General features: G+C 39.9%; 1 protein-coding gene across 4 annotated transcripts in view; it reads right to left on the bottom strand.

Moving 5' to 3' along the window:
* RASSF8 (Ras association domain family member 8) overlaps positions 1-17,534 on the bottom strand; it is a 130,200-nt gene that overhangs the window by 93,028 nt on the left and 19,638 nt on the right. The gene's annotated exons all lie outside the window — the stretch shown is intronic.

Here is a 17,534-nt window from a genome sequence, read left to right as displayed (position 1 = left end):
GAAGACCAGGAGAGAAAACTCGATAGAAGGGTTCAATAACTGGCCCAAGGTCATACAGCTAATAAGTAGGGGAGCCAGGAGCTGAACTCAGGCAAACCGACTTCAGAGCCCATGACCTTCAACAACCGACCTCACCATCTCCACTATGTATCCCTACTGTAATATTTAGCACAGATTATAACAAACTGTTGGCTCTGCTTGAGGGCAGAGACCTTTTGCACTGATACTGCCTAGCACATCAGAGGTGCTCAGTAAATGTCAACTGAGGGCTTGATGAATTCAGAGGGTTTTACAGAATGGTAACGGGTTGTTGAGAGGTGCTGAGCTTATCATCAGTGAAAGCCCTGCCTCGCTAAACGATTTCTTTTACCTAGATATAATTCTATGACTACATCTCTGAAAAATAGGTATTTATTATATAAGCAATTGAAATGGACCAATAATCAACTTATACCAACATGTGCAATTTGGGAAAAAAGGGATAAAAATTGGAAACCTCTACATTTCAATAATTATATTATTTTTGTTAAAGTTAAAATTAAGGTTATTTAAACATCCACTGGACACCTCTAAATATGTGTAAGGATCAGACATTCTCCTACTTTGGTAGCCAGCCTCCCAGATAACCCCCAAATATCCCTGCCTCCTGGTCTTCATATCCTTGTGTATTCTCCTCCCACATGAGCAGAGTTAACTTGTAGAGCCAGTAGGATATTGTGGAAATGATGTGTGACTTCCAGACTAGGTCATAAAAGACAATGCAGCTTCCATGTTGCTCTCTTTGATCACTTATTCATGTTATACAGACATTCAAGCAGCCCTATGGAGAAATCCACGTGGTAAGGAACAGAGAGGCCTCCTGCCAATAACCAGTTCAAATTTGCCAGGCTTGTGAGCAAACCACCTTGGGAGTGGATCTTCTAGCCCCAGTCAAGACTTCCTGTGGACTACTTACAACACGGGAGGAAATCTGGGCTGCAACCTTATGAAAGATCCTGAGCCAGAGCTGCCCACCTAGGACATTCCTGGATTTCTAATCCAGAGAACCTAGGTGAGATTAAAAATGTCTATTGTTTTAAGTCCCTAAGTTCTAGGCAACTTGTTTGCAGCTATAGATAATTAATATTTCTACTGTCACCCACACAGCCTTTATTTAAATTAGTTTATAAGAATGCAAACAGAAGCTGGTGACGTAAATGAACACAATATCAGGTTATTGCAACTCCTATACACTGAGCACAAGAAAAACAGAATGATTAAGAACAACTCAAGAGCAAAGTAAATTCCAGTTTCAAGAGGTGTTGCCTTTTTTTCTTTCTTTTTTTTTCATCAGTAAAGAATGCAGGCCCTTCATTTGCTTGTAGATGTCTCTTAATGACTGCTGATTAATTGTTGGATATATTCTCTTCCTCCAAACTAGGCCCACCAGGATGGATAATCAATGGACAATAGGGTCATTTTTATTACTGTAGAAACCAGAAAAGAGCTTATTGCTCTGGCTGTTCAAGTCTCACGGGTGATATAAGAAAAAGTCTAAAGGTTTGGAGGAAGCTACTCTCTACTCTCCAAGATGCCAGAGAAGTTCAAAAAGCACATTTCTTTCTTATTGAAAAGAGAAAACCATCTAAATATTCAACTCTAAATATCCAACTGTAAATAAAACGTGATAGCACATTTTCATGAGTATTCACAAAATAAATTAAAACCACAAATACAAAAATTGGAAAGAAGGGAAGGAACATTCAAAGTTTTTTTTTTTCTTCTTCGACACCAAACTCACAGATATCGTACATCTCTGAATATAATTCAGCTCTGCTAAGAGCAACATCCGATGGTAATAAGAAAAGTATCTTGGGTTTTACATATTCCATATGTAATGTTAAAACCATAAAATGACTACAGAGACAATGAGGTAGATTTTCTGTGGAAATGAATCCATTATGATGCTATCAGCTACATTAGTTTGTAAAGCAGAGGGCAATGGTAATAACAAAAAAAAAAATACACTTTTAATAAACATTTACTAAGCCCTTACTATATTTAAAATACAGGAGAAATTATAAAGGTAAATAAGATATGTATTCCTTTCTATCAACTGTGCAATATTTGTGAGATGTAACTAATATCTAGTAATAATAATACCAAATAAATGTTTTGGAAGCACCAAAGAGACTTGAAAAAGAAAACCTATAGTAGAGTTCATATCCTGGTGGATATTCAGGGAGCCTTTGTGAAATAAGTCATTATACTTGTATTACGTTGTAAATTTTCTGAGCTTTTTCATATTAATATGTTAGAAGTCCCCAGATGACAAAGCTGAGATTCAGAAAGATTAGATGACTTGATTTGAACACAGTCCCTGCCTTTTAAGAAGTAATAGTAGGCACACAGTAAATAAGTGCCTGGCCACACACTGTACAATCCAGCCACTATTCACAACCCTGTGAGGGTAAATCCTACAGTCCCCATTTGGCAGATGAGGAAACTAAGATTTCAGAAAGATTTGGTACCTTTCCAGGTTCACACAGCTAGTAAATGGTGGAGCCCTGATTTGAATTCAGGTGCACTTGATTTCAAAGATCCTGCTTTTTTCCTACCAGACTCCCATCCCAGGTTAGTTCACATAACCCAGGCAGGTCCTAATAAGTGTTCTCACTCTATTACCCCTTCCCTTTCTGGCCTAATAAACTGATCCATAAACCATAGGAATTCAAATGCATCCTTGTTATTTTAGTCTTCTGATTTGTTATTAAATGTCATACAGGAACTCAGAAGAATAACACAGGAGAAGGATACGACAAGCAAAGGACATGATCAATTATTTTTTAAATAGCCGAGCAATCATTTTTCTTTAGGCCAATTTGAGTAATGCATTTTATAAACTTTACCAGACAAGCTATCCAATGATTACTTTCCCCTGGATAACACGGTCATATCTCACACACCAGAGAGTTGTTTTCAGAAGATGAACTACAGAGTTTGGATAAAGTATTCACCAAATTATCTAGGTGTCTTTACTGAAGATCTTTTACTCCAATTGGAGTTGGCAAAAACCCAAAAACACTGTTAAATGCATATAGATTAAATGACAAACATAACCACAATAACAGAAGCTGTGTTTCCCTATAGAACACTTATCAGACAAATGTGATACTGGGACATATTAAAGAAAGGAACAGTATGATCCTTGGTGTGGCCCAGTGATTAGGACAGAACACATGGCTGGGCCAAAGTTTTAAGAGAAAACTTCAAACTGATAGAAATGTTAGGAAGGGAAAAGACCTGAAGAATAGAAAAGGAAGCAGACACAGGCTCCTTCTGCAAAGGAGACATCATAAAGCTGTCTTTACTGCTGCTCAGAAAGTACAAGGTTCTGCAAAGGCACAGTGAGTTTGCAGAAGAATTTAGGCGGAATCGCTATACCCCTCTGAAAGAGCTGCCTTCTGAGATTGGGAAAAACTCAAAGAAGTTAACTGGCTTCTAACTTAAATGAAGTAAACTACAAAGATTAAAAAACACAACAAAACCCCGATAAGGTTGTGAACAGCCCTTCAGCAGATACAAATTTCTCTAAACGTACTGAAAGGATTCTTCGGATGTTTCCACGCTGTTCTGTGTTGTTAGACCCACTCCCCTACTGCACCATGGAATTATGTCTCATTTCTTCTTTATAGTCCCAGCACCTAGCACCAAATCTGGCACCCTCAATAAGCGAGGATGAAGGGAAGGCCAGGAGGAGGGTCTAGAGAAAGCAGGAATTTGACATGCTATTTCCTGAGGTGGCAATGCAGGCAGCTGGCTGACGAATTTCTCTCTTCCTTTTCTCCCTACAAGGAAGGACTGGATCAGAGTGGGGGGTAGGCGGGAGGGGGGTTATTTTTTAAATGAAAGAAAACAATTGTTAATTAGCAAACAAACTTGTGGCTTTTTATTTTTGCATTAACACAAATGAAATCTCAAATGTTGATTTCAGCCACCACTCCCCAATCACCCTGGAAATTTTTCTAAATACTACAGATTGCTCTAGTTAACCTCTTCTTAGCTTATCAGATTTGATTATCCAGCTTTATTGCTATCAATTAACCATCTATTCAATACTGTTACCAAACAACAAGAAAAGTCCCAAGACTGCTTTTAAAGACCTGACAGTTCTGACTATAAGGTTCTCGGCATGGACGTTTTAAACTTTCTCCCTTTTTTTTTCCTAATGGTCTCAAAAGAACTAATTTTAAAGAGACCCTGCCATAAAGAAGAGTGAGTTCAAATATGAGGGATTTCTTTTTTAAATAACACGAATTAATTTCAAGTGACAATGATTTTCATTCTCCATTTAAAACGAGAGTTGGTAGAAAATTTTTAGCATATGTTCAAAAGGCAAAAAATAGAGAGCAAGGAATATTCTACTATTAAAATTGAAAATTACTGTAGTATGTTGGCATGTTCAAGCATGCTTTAAACAATTAACCTAATTTCCTAAATTGCACTATTTCAATATTATGTTAATCTTGAATAAATGTCTTCATTTCAGTGAAAAGAAAAGCATAAGCAACAAAGCTACCTTAAGCTGAAGAAAAGAGCATCTTTATGTTTAAACACTACTTATGCCAGGCACTTGTGCAGATCACACTTTACCTATTTCTGAAACCTTATCATTTCCTGCCTTAGTGTTTTAAGGAAGGGATGCCCTTAGATCATTTCTGGAATTACAGTCTCCCACAGTTTTTGGTCCATTTCTGGTGTACTCTCTCCCCTTGCTGAAAGCATATGGTATTGACTGTAATGCTGTGTTAATAATGTCCTCTTTGGCTCCAGGCTCATCAAAAGAAAGCTGAGAGGCAAGACTGCACAGATCACATGACATATCGTTGATTCGGTTCATACCATGTTCTACTTCGTACCAGCTCACTGCCTAGTGAGGGACCCCCAGGTACAGGAAAAATGGCAGAAACACACAAGGGTCACAAGGGGGGAAAAGGCAATAAAGAAGGGAAAATTATTAAGGCCAAGAGAAGTGGCAGCAAGTAACAAAGAACTTCATCAGGATTGTGAGAAGCCAGTGACCACAGGATACGATAGGTCAGCCACGAGGGAAACTCACGGAAGAAGCCAATGGATGTCTAATCTCCGCACAATTTAGAAAGAAACTGGGTTAAGAGGAGCGGGCAGCAGAGGTACTCGCAGAAGAGGCAAGTTGCCCTGGCGTGACTCGGAAGCCGGCACAGCCTGCACCTCGTAGGCCCCAAAGGGCATGTGGAACCCAGGAGTCTCGATGGTCCAGCTGACCCAAGAAACAAGAGGTCATCCACACTGTGGATCACGGCTCCACAGAGAAAACTGGCCTTGTCCTCTTCACGGTCTGGAGGTAGCACAGACCACGTCCTAATCCCAGCTCTGCTGAAGTGACTTTGGAGCAGTCATAACCTCCTTGAGCCTCGGTTTCTCATCTGCAGAGCAAGCTCTTAGGACTAAGTGCAGCTGTGTGTCTTTTAATTGGCAACATCTCAACGGCCCTGGAAGACGCAGGATCCTGGAGGAGGATGACCTGACGTATGTAAATCATCAAGGCCACTCCTACCTTCTCGGTGCGGGGAGAACCCAACTTGGGATGCTGGGGAAACCAGACTGGATGTAGCTACCTCACCCCTTTCAGACTGAGGGCAGGCTCTGCTACAGGGCCACAGAGACCAGGAGAACTGCTTGCCGTAAGCCAGAGTTAGGAAAACATTTCTCTAAACACTTCAGTTTATAGCCTTTTCTATGTGCCAGGCCACTGTTCTAGTACTTTATGCATATTAATTCATTTACTTCTCGTAACAATCCCTCGTTTTCTGATGAGGCAAGAGACTTGAGGTAGTTAGATAACTTATGACCCAGGTCCCCCGGCCAGCAAACAGCAGAGTGTCTGTACATGTGCCCAGCCCTGCTACTGCAGTCTGTGCTCCTAACCTCCCCCAAACACTGCCTCTAGCCAGGACTCGGCAGCTGGCTCTCCTGACAGGAAGGCCTTCTCTCCCCCAAATACCGATTTCAGCCATCCTTCCCTAAGTTCCACATCAGTAAGATGGGGTAAGGCCACTTTCTTCCCAATGGAACAGACTACTTTTATGTGATAATGACTAACAAACGTATGAAAAGATGCTCGACAGCATATGTCATCAGGGAAATGCAAATTAATACAATGGGATCCACTACACACCTATTAGAATGGCCCAAATCCGGAACACTGACAACACCAGATGATGGTAAGACTGTGGAGCAGCAGGAACTCATTCATTGCTGGTGGAATGCAAGGTGACACAGTCACTCTGCAAGCCAGTTTGGTGGTTTCTTCAAAACTAGACAGACTCTTACCATCCAGTCCAGCAACTGCTCTCCTTGGTATTTACCCAAAGGAGTTAAAAACTTATGTCCACACAAAACCTGCACATGGATATTTGCAGCAGCTTTATTCATAACTGCCAAAACTTGAAAGCAACCACGATGTCCTCCAATAGATGAATGGATAAATAAACGACATCCAGACAATGGAATATTATTCAGCACTAAAAAGAAATGAGTTAATGAGCCATGAAAAGACACAGAAGAAACATAAATGCCTATTACTAAGTGAAAGAGCCAATCTGAAAAGGCTATACACTGTATAATTCCAAGTATATGACATTGAAGAAAAGGCAAAACTATGGAGACAGTAAAAAGATTAGGGGATGCCAGGGGTTAGGAGAGAGGGAGGGATGAATAGGCAGAGCACAGAGGATTTTTAGGGCAGTGAAAATACTTTGTATGAGGCTATAACGGTGGATACATATCATTATTTGTATGTCATTTGGATACATCTGTCCAAACAGACAGAATGTACAATACCAAAAGTGAACTGTAATGTAAACTATGGGCTTTGGGTGATAAAGATGTGTTATTGTAGGTTAATCAGTTGTAACAAATGTACCACTCCGGTGAGGAATGTTGATAATGGGGAGGCTATGCGTGTGAGGGGGGCAGCGGGTAAATGGGAAATCTTAACTCCCCCTTAGTTTTACTGCAAACCTAAAACTGCTCTAAAAAAATTGTCTTAAATGCCCAACAACAGCTGGCACATTGCAGACACTCAGTAATTGCTAATTTACTCTTTTACTTCAAGTAATCATTACCTAGACAAAGGCCACAATCTGCCCAGCCCTCCATGTTTTTAATCTAGCTAAAGCCCTGGTCAAACTGATTCCCTGCACAGCCAAAGAGCAACCCCTGGACTGAGCCTGCCTCTCCCCCAAAAGGCACCAAACTAAATTACCCGCATGTGTGTCCCTGCGATGGACACAACCTGAGTCTAGAGCTGCCCTCAGGAGCTATGGACAGCAGAGGGCTTGCCTGACCCAGCAATGAAAGATCCCGTTTCTGAGCTGTTATTTGGTATATTATAACATGCTACAGGGTCTACAGTTACAGCATTTGACAGAAAAACACAAAACCTTTAGCAAACTACAGAACAACTGTGGGACTTTTTTTTGGAATGCCTTTCTGCACAGTGCAGCAAAAGCACATTACCCTGAGAGTTTACAGACCAGAGTTCACGTCCCACTTCTACCAGCCAACAGACTGGGGGAAATCAAAACTCCTCACACTCAGAACCCACGTGATCTGCATCTGAAAAATGAAAGGCTCAAGACCAGGTTTATACCACTACCCTGGATGTTTTCCTATGGACATATTCCAGTTTGTTAATGTTCATAAAATTTGGCCCCCAAAACTAAAGATGCCTTTCCCAAAATGGCCTGATCAGCACAAAAGATTTATTACCTGTGTTGATCCCTCCTTGGCTTTTTTTAAAATTAAATTATTTTCACTGAATGTTAAACAGGTACAAAATATAAAGAATTACAAAGGAACACTCGTGTATCCACAACCAATTTTACAAAGAAAAACTAAATTACTAACACCTCTGAAGCTCCTTTTGACTCTTCCTTATCCCCTCCCTCATCCTCCACTAACAGGTAATAACTCTCCTAAATTCTGTGTGTACACTTGCCTTTTAAAAAACAGTCTAATCACATGTTTGTATCCCTGAACAATATACTATTTAGTTTGCTCAAATCTCTGAACCTCATATAAATGGAATCAGACTATATATGATCTTTTTTTGCAACCTGCTTTTTCCACTCAACATTATGTTGATGTTTGAATCAGTGATGCATTCATTTTTCAAAGCTGGGAAAAGGGCCGACAGGCACAGGTGTGGGCTGAGGCTGGCTGTTTCCCGGCAGTATCCACTCTGACGGGGTGGTGCCCATGCTGTACTGGTTGTTCATCCTTTTCAGTATCACCCCAGTCCTACAGTACTCCACTTGTATAAACCACACCGTAGGGAATTCCCTGGCGGTCCAGTGGTTAGGACTCCGCACTTTCACTGCTGAGGACCTGGGTTCAGTCCCTGGTTGGGAAACTAAGATCCCCACAAGCCACGCAACGAGGTCAAAAAAAAAAAAAAAAAAAAAAAAAAAACACCACACCATAGTTATGTTTTATACAATCGATGTTTTGTTTTCTTCCAGATTGTTTTGTGGTGGGCCACATGAAGTGCTATGAACAGTGGTGGCCATATGCTAGGTTGTAGAGTATCCATATTTTCAACTTTATTAAAATCAGTTATCTTCAAAACTTTGGTCATGACCATTGTGGTTCATAAAATTTCCTAGATTAAATCCAACTTTTTTTTTTTTTAATGAAAAAGAGTAAATTAGAAAGAAAAAAATAGCACAGAACACTACCCTTAGGAGGATATGATCGGTTTCTCAAAACGTTGACTTAAATTACACACATGTGTCATATGTATACACGTCAGTAAATGAATTCCTTACTATAGGTCACAGTCGAAAAGCTCAGCACTGTCTTACAGTTGACTAATTCTCTCTTTGCCTATGTCAAATTTACCATTAAGCTTGTTTGTTGATTTTTAAATTCCAATTATATATTTAATTGCTCAAAGCTCTATTTAGTTTTTTCAGACCTCCTTTGTCATTTTTATATTCACTTGCTATTTACTCACATTTTTAACCTCATTTCTTTAAAACAAAGTTATTTTACATTCTCTGTCTGACAACTATATCTGAGATCACTACGTGTCTAATTCTGTTCCTACTATTTTGGCTTGTTCTATTCATGATACTTTGCTTTACTTGTCTGTTTTGTAATTTTGACTCTGAGTTAAATTTTCTTGTAGTGATATATTTTGAACTCTTTGAGGCCTGGGTTAAAGCAAGATTCCTCCGGAAAGAATCTGCACCTGCTTCTGCCTTGAGGTACTATGCTGGAGCCACTTTACAACTATATGTATTTGCCCATTTTTTGGCCTACCCAGGTAGGTCTGAATTAGGACTGTAAATGTGCATGAATGTTGGTTATTGGTTATGAAATATCAGATAGGCAGTTTTCTTTAGAGTTGCTGGGGGCTGGGAGGACGTCAGGGGAAAAGTAGTATTTCTAGTTTTAACACTACACTATGGAAGTAGCCTTTAGGTGGTCCCACATTTATGTGGAGACATCTTCTATTAAACTTTTTTCCCTAGCACGGACTCTGGGCTTTGTCTCCTGTCTCCAAAGCAACAGGAGACCAAGGAAATCAAAGCACACATTTGCTGAATTCAGCAAGTGTTCTCATATTGGATGTTTTGCTTACCTCTCTGAGTTCTCACTTTCACTTTCAGGCCAATGTTTCTTTCTTGCCATTTAAAGCCATATTTTATACAATTTATCTAGCATTTTTATTTTTAGTTTGTGGTGGAAGAGTAGTTTAGAGTATCTAGTCTCACAAACCACCAGAAATGAAAGTTTGTGCTAACTTTTATTTTTTTATTTATTTTTTATTTATTTATTTTATTTTTTATTTTTTTAACATCTTTATTGGAGTATAATTGCTTTACAATGGTGTGTTAGTTTCTGCTGTATAACAAAGTGAATCAGCTATACATATACATATATCCCCATATCTCTTCCCTCTTGCATCTCCCTCCCTCCCACCCTCCCTATCCCACCCCTCTAGGTGGTCACAAAGCACAGAACTGATCTCCCTGTGCTATGCGGTTGCTTCCCACTAGCTATCTATTTTACGTTTGGTAGTGTATATACGTCCATGCCACTCTCTCACCCTGTCACATCTTACCCCTCCCCCTCCCCATATCCCCAAGTCCATTCTCTAGTAGGTCTGTGTCTTTATTCCCGTCTTGCCACTAGGTTCTTCATGACCTTTTTTTTTTCTTTTCCTTAGATTCCATATATATGTGTTAGCATACTGTATTTGTTCTTCTCTTTCTGACTTACTTCACTCTGTATGACAGACTCTAACTCCATCCACCTCACTACAAATAACTCACTTTCGTTTCTTTTTATGGCTGAGTGTGCTAACTTTTAAACAGTCAATACTTCCTATTAGCTTATACTGAGCCCATGTTCAAAAAAAAACCATTAGGTCTTCTGCATATGAGCTGTGCTGAGATAAGTTTCCTCATTCCTGTACTTGCGTAACTGCTATTATTTTGAATCTAAATGCAGAAATTCATATTCTGACCCATTAAATTTAGTCTTTTAATGTTTCAGCCCTTATTTTAAGCCATTAAAATCTTTCTGAATTCTCAATCTGTCATTTTCAGATTTTATCTACATCTTCAAACTTTTTCATTCACAAACTTGATTAACATACTTACTATATATTTATTCCAAGTTGAAAGAGATGTGGGATATCATATTATTCAGCATGTGATTCACTATAAAAATGATTTCTGAAAAAAAGTGATACATCCAGAAAGCAGCACCCAGTATCTCCAATTTTATACAATAAAAGATGTTTGCCCAGAAATGTGCTTTTCTAAAATCAATGTTTTATTATCTTTTGCTAAGTGTCCTTTAAGGATGATTATGAAGAATTTTTAGTATAGATCCTTGACTATGCGGCCATCACATACCACAAATCAAATGTGATACAGATGTGAGAGTAGGTTAAAGTTAACAAGGAGGATGCCTTTGAAAGCTATGATGTAGAAATAATCAATCATGCTTTAAATGGTGTTGACAAGTAAAACCCTGACAGCAACAGCAAAGATCCTTCAGGCAAGGCTGACAGAGTCACTCTGAGGTGAAGACGCCTTTGCTTCGATGATTAATTTTACAAGAAGCAGCAAAGCCATCCAGCACACTTGCCTCATTCCACCGTTATGAGAAAGGGACCAGCAACTAAAAAACACTTTAATGTTATATAGGGTGACCAAATAATTTATCATCCAGGACAAAAGGTCCTATTATTATGCCAAAACAAGAGTGAAGCAGGACTGATCCAGGACAGAATTCACCCTAACAATATACATCTTTTGTCTTTTAATAAAGCAACTGCCTCAGTATTTCCTTATACTGCCCGTAGAGACATTAAAAAGTGCTCATCCACTGCTTATCTTCTACTGGACAAAATCTAAATTTATAGGATAATATGCTAATAATGTCCTTCAACACCCCCTCCCAAATATTATGTTTAATATACTGTTTGTTAAAGTAGGCAGTTTGATATCCTTCGTTCTTAAAATGAGTTTTAAAGGAATTTACGTCATCTAAAAAATTCACTGAATTGAAATATCTCATTCCATGAATCTTTTTTAAAAATTAGCTTGAATTTAAATTATTCTTGCAACGAGATAATCCTGACAGTCCAACATTTACATCCCCTGTGGTGCAAAAATTAAATGAGGACATTTATAAGTACCGCCCTTGCCCTGGCTCAGCCCGGGCAGCGGCTGCAAAGGCTCCTCAGGTAGCCAAGGAGCCCTCTCTCACAAGCCTAGGAGCTCAGCGCTGCCTCCGCCCCACTCCCACCAGCTAACGGGAGGCCAGTGATCAAACCTGCAAAGCACAAAGCCACCTTCTAGTTCGTGGGTTTTTTTTTTTGGGGGGGGGGCGCAAAGTAGTGGTTTTCTTTTTTTAAGGATGGAAATCACCCCAAAATTCCACACATATGGCTTCTCTGAAAAAACCTGAAGATCTGTCGAACACTGGTCCCGCCACACGTCCTAAGGGCATAACCAGCTGGAGCTGGGGGAGGGGGCGTAACCGCCCCCCTCAGGTAAGTCGAGTGCTCTCTAATTTGCCACGGTCCTAACCACTCATCTTGACACCAAACCCACTCTTCCCCTTGATGCCACCTGTCTGACTGCTGTAATGAGTGCAAATGCCTGCCATAAAGTGTCTGCAAATAAACACGCACCCACACAGAGAAGGCTAACTTACGCAAGGGCGGGGCACCGGGCACCCAGAGCCCCCGGCGCCAGCCAGGCTACCAGGCGGTCCATCTGAGCTCTCATCCTTCGCCCACTGCAGGCTCTCCCTCACCTCTGCTGCTTCTCCATGTGTTGGCCTCGTTCTCTCAGACCAGCTTCCCCCACGGGGCGTTTAGTTAACTTTCCGTAGTTTAAGAAATCTCTCCAAAGCTATTTTCTCATTTGTTAAATGAGTAAATTTACCTTGCAGAATTGTGAAGATTAATGAAAATGTGGGTAAAGGACCCTGCACATATGATAACCATTTAGTTCATGGTTCTTACTATTATTTAGGTCAATAAACCCTAAAGTAAAAACAATAGTGAGCCATCGTAGTAAAACAACTTTTGTAAATCAACCATACTTCAGTTAAAAAAAAATTTAAAAAAAAAAAACCAACTTTGTTTTATGGAATTTACTGAGTTTAAAAAAGTTATAATTTGCTTGCTTTTAAAGAATAGATAACAAAACTATATAAATGAGAAAGAATAAACTCAGTTATATCACATAACCACATAATGGAGAGAGGGCACCTGTGGCACAGAAGGAAAGTCACTCAGAAGGGCCGGCAAGATTTCCAGAACTATTTTTTTTGCTGATTTCCCCATTTTCCTCATTCAGGCAACAATTTTATTTCTCGTAAGGTGCTTTTAATGAAAGCATAGAAATGATTATGGAAGAAGAGTCTTTCCCACCCATTACAGAAAGCATAACGGTTGCTGCATTTTTTAACCAAAAATACTGACCACGTTACTGTGTATATGTGTTTGCTTTTTTCTTAAAATAGAATACGCGAGGGAAGTCTTTGGTTTTTCTTTCTCTAAAGAGAATGCTGCATATAATTATGAGTAATAGAGCATACTGACCCACCTAGCCAAAACAAATAACAACAACAAAACGTTCACATTTGTGGGTTGAATACCTTGTTATGACAAACTCGCTGGAGACTTAAAGACATGGCATGTTTGCTTAAATCGGTTTTCAACCATGGGGGAAGGGTACTTAGAAAATCTGATAAGAACAGAAAGAAGTAGACCTAAGAATGAAATCCAGCTTCTCATACCTGGTTTTTTTAAACCACCACTCTGAAGTGTGCCAGTGTGAACCTCAGTTTAAGGGTCATCTTCTCCAAGAGGCCTTTCCTCATTCTCCTCTCCCACCTCCAACAACGAAAACTGGCCCCTGCCTTCCTGTGTCCTGACTCCACCACAGCAATGGAAACTACATGTGTTGTTGACCCATCCTCCCAACAAGCCTTGTAAGATTTCCGCAATGCGAGGGACTGTCTCTGTGTCACCATCACCCAACATGGGACAAAGAACACACAAGTACAGACCTCTCTCCTCTGCAGCGAAGCTTCAGCATGGAACGGCAGTTAAAATCTACAGTGGTGGAGCCACGCTTGGGTTAAAATCCTAGCTCTGCCCCACTCTTCCCACCCATATGAGTTTGGGCAAATTATTCTGTGCCTCAATTTTTGCATAGACTAAAATGGGAGGAGAAAAGTACAGATTCTATAAGGTGGTTGTGAGATTTAAATGAATTAATGCACACAAAGTGCTTAGGACCAGGCACATCAGATACATTATAAATAAAATGACCATTATTATTTAAAAATCAGCCTACATTTCCTCAGACTCCTCAGCTCAATGCTACCTCACTCTTCTGTGGGAAGATCACAAATGATCTCCTCATTGCGAAAAGTCAAGCCCTTATCCTACTTGGCTTCCATCTTCAGCTTCAATAATGCGGGCCAGCTCTTTGTTCTTGAGGCTTTCTCCTTCGCTTTTGGGAGGGCAGGGCTCTCATCCTTTCTCTCTGACTTATCATCCTGCCTGGGCCAGCTGCTAGAGCTCCCCGCCACCTGACTCTCTTCTTTACCTGCTTCCAGGACAAGCTTATCTATTAATTGTTCTTCAACTACTACCACATGTGTTAACTACCACCATATGTTGGTAAGCAGAGTGGAAAATTCAATATACTTTTAGTTTGGGGGATAGCTATAGATTATAGCTACATATAGGCAAAATTTGAATGAAAATTTAGGAAAAAAAATAAATGCATGCCATTGTCTCACATCTATTCCACAGGTAATGTATCCAACCTATCCCCCAAAATCATCTATATCAAGTTTAACTACCAAACTGCATCTACCACATACTTGAATGTGTAAATATTTACACAGAGCATTCACCAGGCTGTACCTTGTTTAAAGTGTTTGGGTGGGTGTGAAAACCTTAGCTTTACCTCAGTAGTAATAGAAATGTTTAAATCTTTGGCCCTCATTTTTTCTTAGAAAATTACACCTGAGATTCACTGTCATTAGGCTGTATGAAGTTGATATAACGCAAACAAGCACTAAGCAGATATAATACACACATGTCCTACGCATGCTGCATTAATTTGGGCAAAACCCACTTTCCACATTTTGTCAAGACTATTCTCTAATCAAATGAATGTCCCTGGTAACAAGCACATTTCTCTATTTTATTGAAAAGAGTACACAAATAGTAATGTAACCTTCCAAGATACCTCAACAGCCTAGATGTGTCCGAACATCTATAATACACTTTTGGAACCATTTCAGCGAACAGCCTGTGACAGTCTGTGACAGTGCTTAGGCTAGGCACTAACCTTGACGGGAGTAGGAGTGCACTGTCCAGGGCAGGTCTGGTGGGCTCCAACCAGGAAGCCCATACTTGAGAGGTGGTTACAACAGACAAATGCTTTGGGGACACTTTGCTCATTACCTACTGGATGGATTTTCTTTGGTGGAATCAGCAGCTTGCTAATTAGCATGATGAGTGTTAGAAAGAGGATCACATTGGTGTAATTAAAGGATTCAAGTAAGTGAGCTTGCTCAAATGTTTTAGAGACACTCCACCCTTGAATGAACAGGCTATAATAATCTGATAAAGCCTAAGCCTCTGATGGTAACTGAAAGACCAAGAATCTCCTCTGCCATGCTGTGTTGTCTGCTTTGAGTAAGCAGTCCTCGAAAGCTGTACAAGAACACCTAAAAACACAAAGCTCGGAGCTTATAAGCCAGGCTGTATCAACTGTTTTGTGCCACTTGCCAGCAAACGTTTACCTAAAAATCATCTGCATGTGTAGTAGCTTAGTCAAAACTTGCTTTTACCTGATAGTGAGGTTGTAAGAGAACAGGGAACTCCCACTGCTTCAAGCTTCTTTGGTAGATACCATCACCTACCTAGTCCCTCAAAAAAGACACCTCGGAGTTGGGCAAGACCAAACTGGCCGAGGAAGAATGTTTTGGATAGCTGTTATATTAGACAATGCACAGTCTTTCTATGACTTGACATGGAGAATGTGAACGATGTTTTAGCCTACCATTCTCACAGGTTTGCTGTGACAATCAAATAATTTAAAAGATGTGAAAATAACCTGAAAACCATAAGGCCCCATAATCGTGTGCAATATTATTCCAACCTTATTGATTACACTTTGAAACTGAAGGATGCTGGCCTAGTCGTTGCCCTGCCTCTTTCCTGGATGTTGATTTTATCCATGTGCCTGCCTTTTTAAGACCCTCATCCCGTTGCTTTTGAACCCCCTCCCCACCAAATACATGCAGGCACACAGGTTTCTGTCTAAAATCTAAGACATTCTGGACTGCAAATGAAATAAGCAATATTTATTGTCTATTAACACAATTAATATCATTATTAGCAAAATTATACATAGTACATATATAATTAATATAATATTAAATAAGAATTCATAAAGATAGGAATGAGGGCGCCTGGAGGTTTTGCGACCACCACTGCAGGTGCTCTTACTAGACAGGAGAGGTTGGCCAGTCTGGCTGCCAGACATATACGGGTATTATATTTAGGCCTCATCCCATTTAGGAGCTTAAAAATAACTTGATTTGACCTTAGAATCGAACCAAGTGTTCCAGATCAGCTCTCTCTATTGGAAGCTCAGAAGCCTCTGCATACTCAACTAGAGTCTATTTTATTTTATTTTAATAGTATGTCAGAAGAGTTCCATCTTCATTTCCAAGACAGGTCTGAAAATTTATTGTCATTAATATAATGCCATCTAATTGCATTCACTCAGTGCTGATCAACATGTACTTACTTTTATCTATTCTCTCTTCTGTGCCTTTGTTATCAGACTTGAGGAAATGCCTTCACCTCCCACAATCCCTTCAGAGGCAGAAGGGCCAGGCGGGGGAGTTTAGGCCTGGTCCTCCTGGTAACCGGGAGCACTGAGGATCTGAACAGGTAAGCGTGGCAAATCCTAGTCCCACATCTACCACTAACTACGTGACCTTTCATGCCTCTTCTTCGGGGGCTGCTCTTCTGAAAGAGAATATGGTACAATGACCTCCCAAGTCTCTCCCAGGGTCAACATCACCACATCTCTATAGGAAGTCTACAGATTTAGTATTCGATGTCAGTGGTCCTCCATTATAAAAACTAGTATCTTTACCCATACCATAGCTGCCTCACAACCTATTTGTTCTCAATCGTGACTTTTAAGAGGCCAACCCTGTTGCTCTTGACAAAATCAAAGAGTGTATTTATAAAGCAAGATTCTCCATTTTTTTTCTGTCTTACAAATATTTTAAGTTGTGTACTTAACTTGGCAAGTCCTATTGCCTAAAAATGATTCACAAAAGTAGTACACACTTAACTCTGTTAGCTTGCTAAATATCTGAAAGACGGGAAAACAATTTTCCTGCTAAATATATGAGATTAAGAATAAAAACTCCGATGATTTGGGTGGATTATTTCCAGAAAAAAAAAATCAAAATTATCAGTTGAATGATAGAGGCGTACGAAGAAGTTAGGCTGCTCCTTAAATAGAGAAAAAATAAATAATAAGAAGGTTATGGGCAAACTCCCATATAAGCCAGTTGATTTCTGTCTGTGTAATGATTATGGATGTAACCCATTATCTCAGCCAATTTCGAAATACTTAACTCACACCCAACGGGATGAATCCATGCAAACATCTCAGCGATGCCATAACAACACGGCAGGCATGTATTCATCAGCAGTCAGAATCGTGGAGTGGAAGGCCATGGCATAATGACTTAATGGAAGGAACCCTGGACCAAACAGGGCCGTGAACTCGCTGTTTCTAATCGCTCCTCGAACTTTCATTGCTGAATCATCTTGGCCTACTCATTTAGGCTTTCTGAACGGATTTCCCTAACTATAAATGGTCTGATCTGATTATTTCCTATAACTGTTAACAAATTATATAATGGACACA

Source organism: Eschrichtius robustus, chromosome 13 (assembly GCF_028021215.1).
Source record: "Eschrichtius robustus isolate mEscRob2 chromosome 13, mEscRob2.pri, whole genome shotgun sequence".
Taxonomy (NCBI): Eukaryota; Metazoa; Chordata; class Mammalia; order Artiodactyla; family Eschrichtiidae; genus Eschrichtius; species Eschrichtius robustus.
Note: the sequence above shows the minus strand (reverse complement) of the source record. Positions and strands in the feature narration are given on the sequence as shown.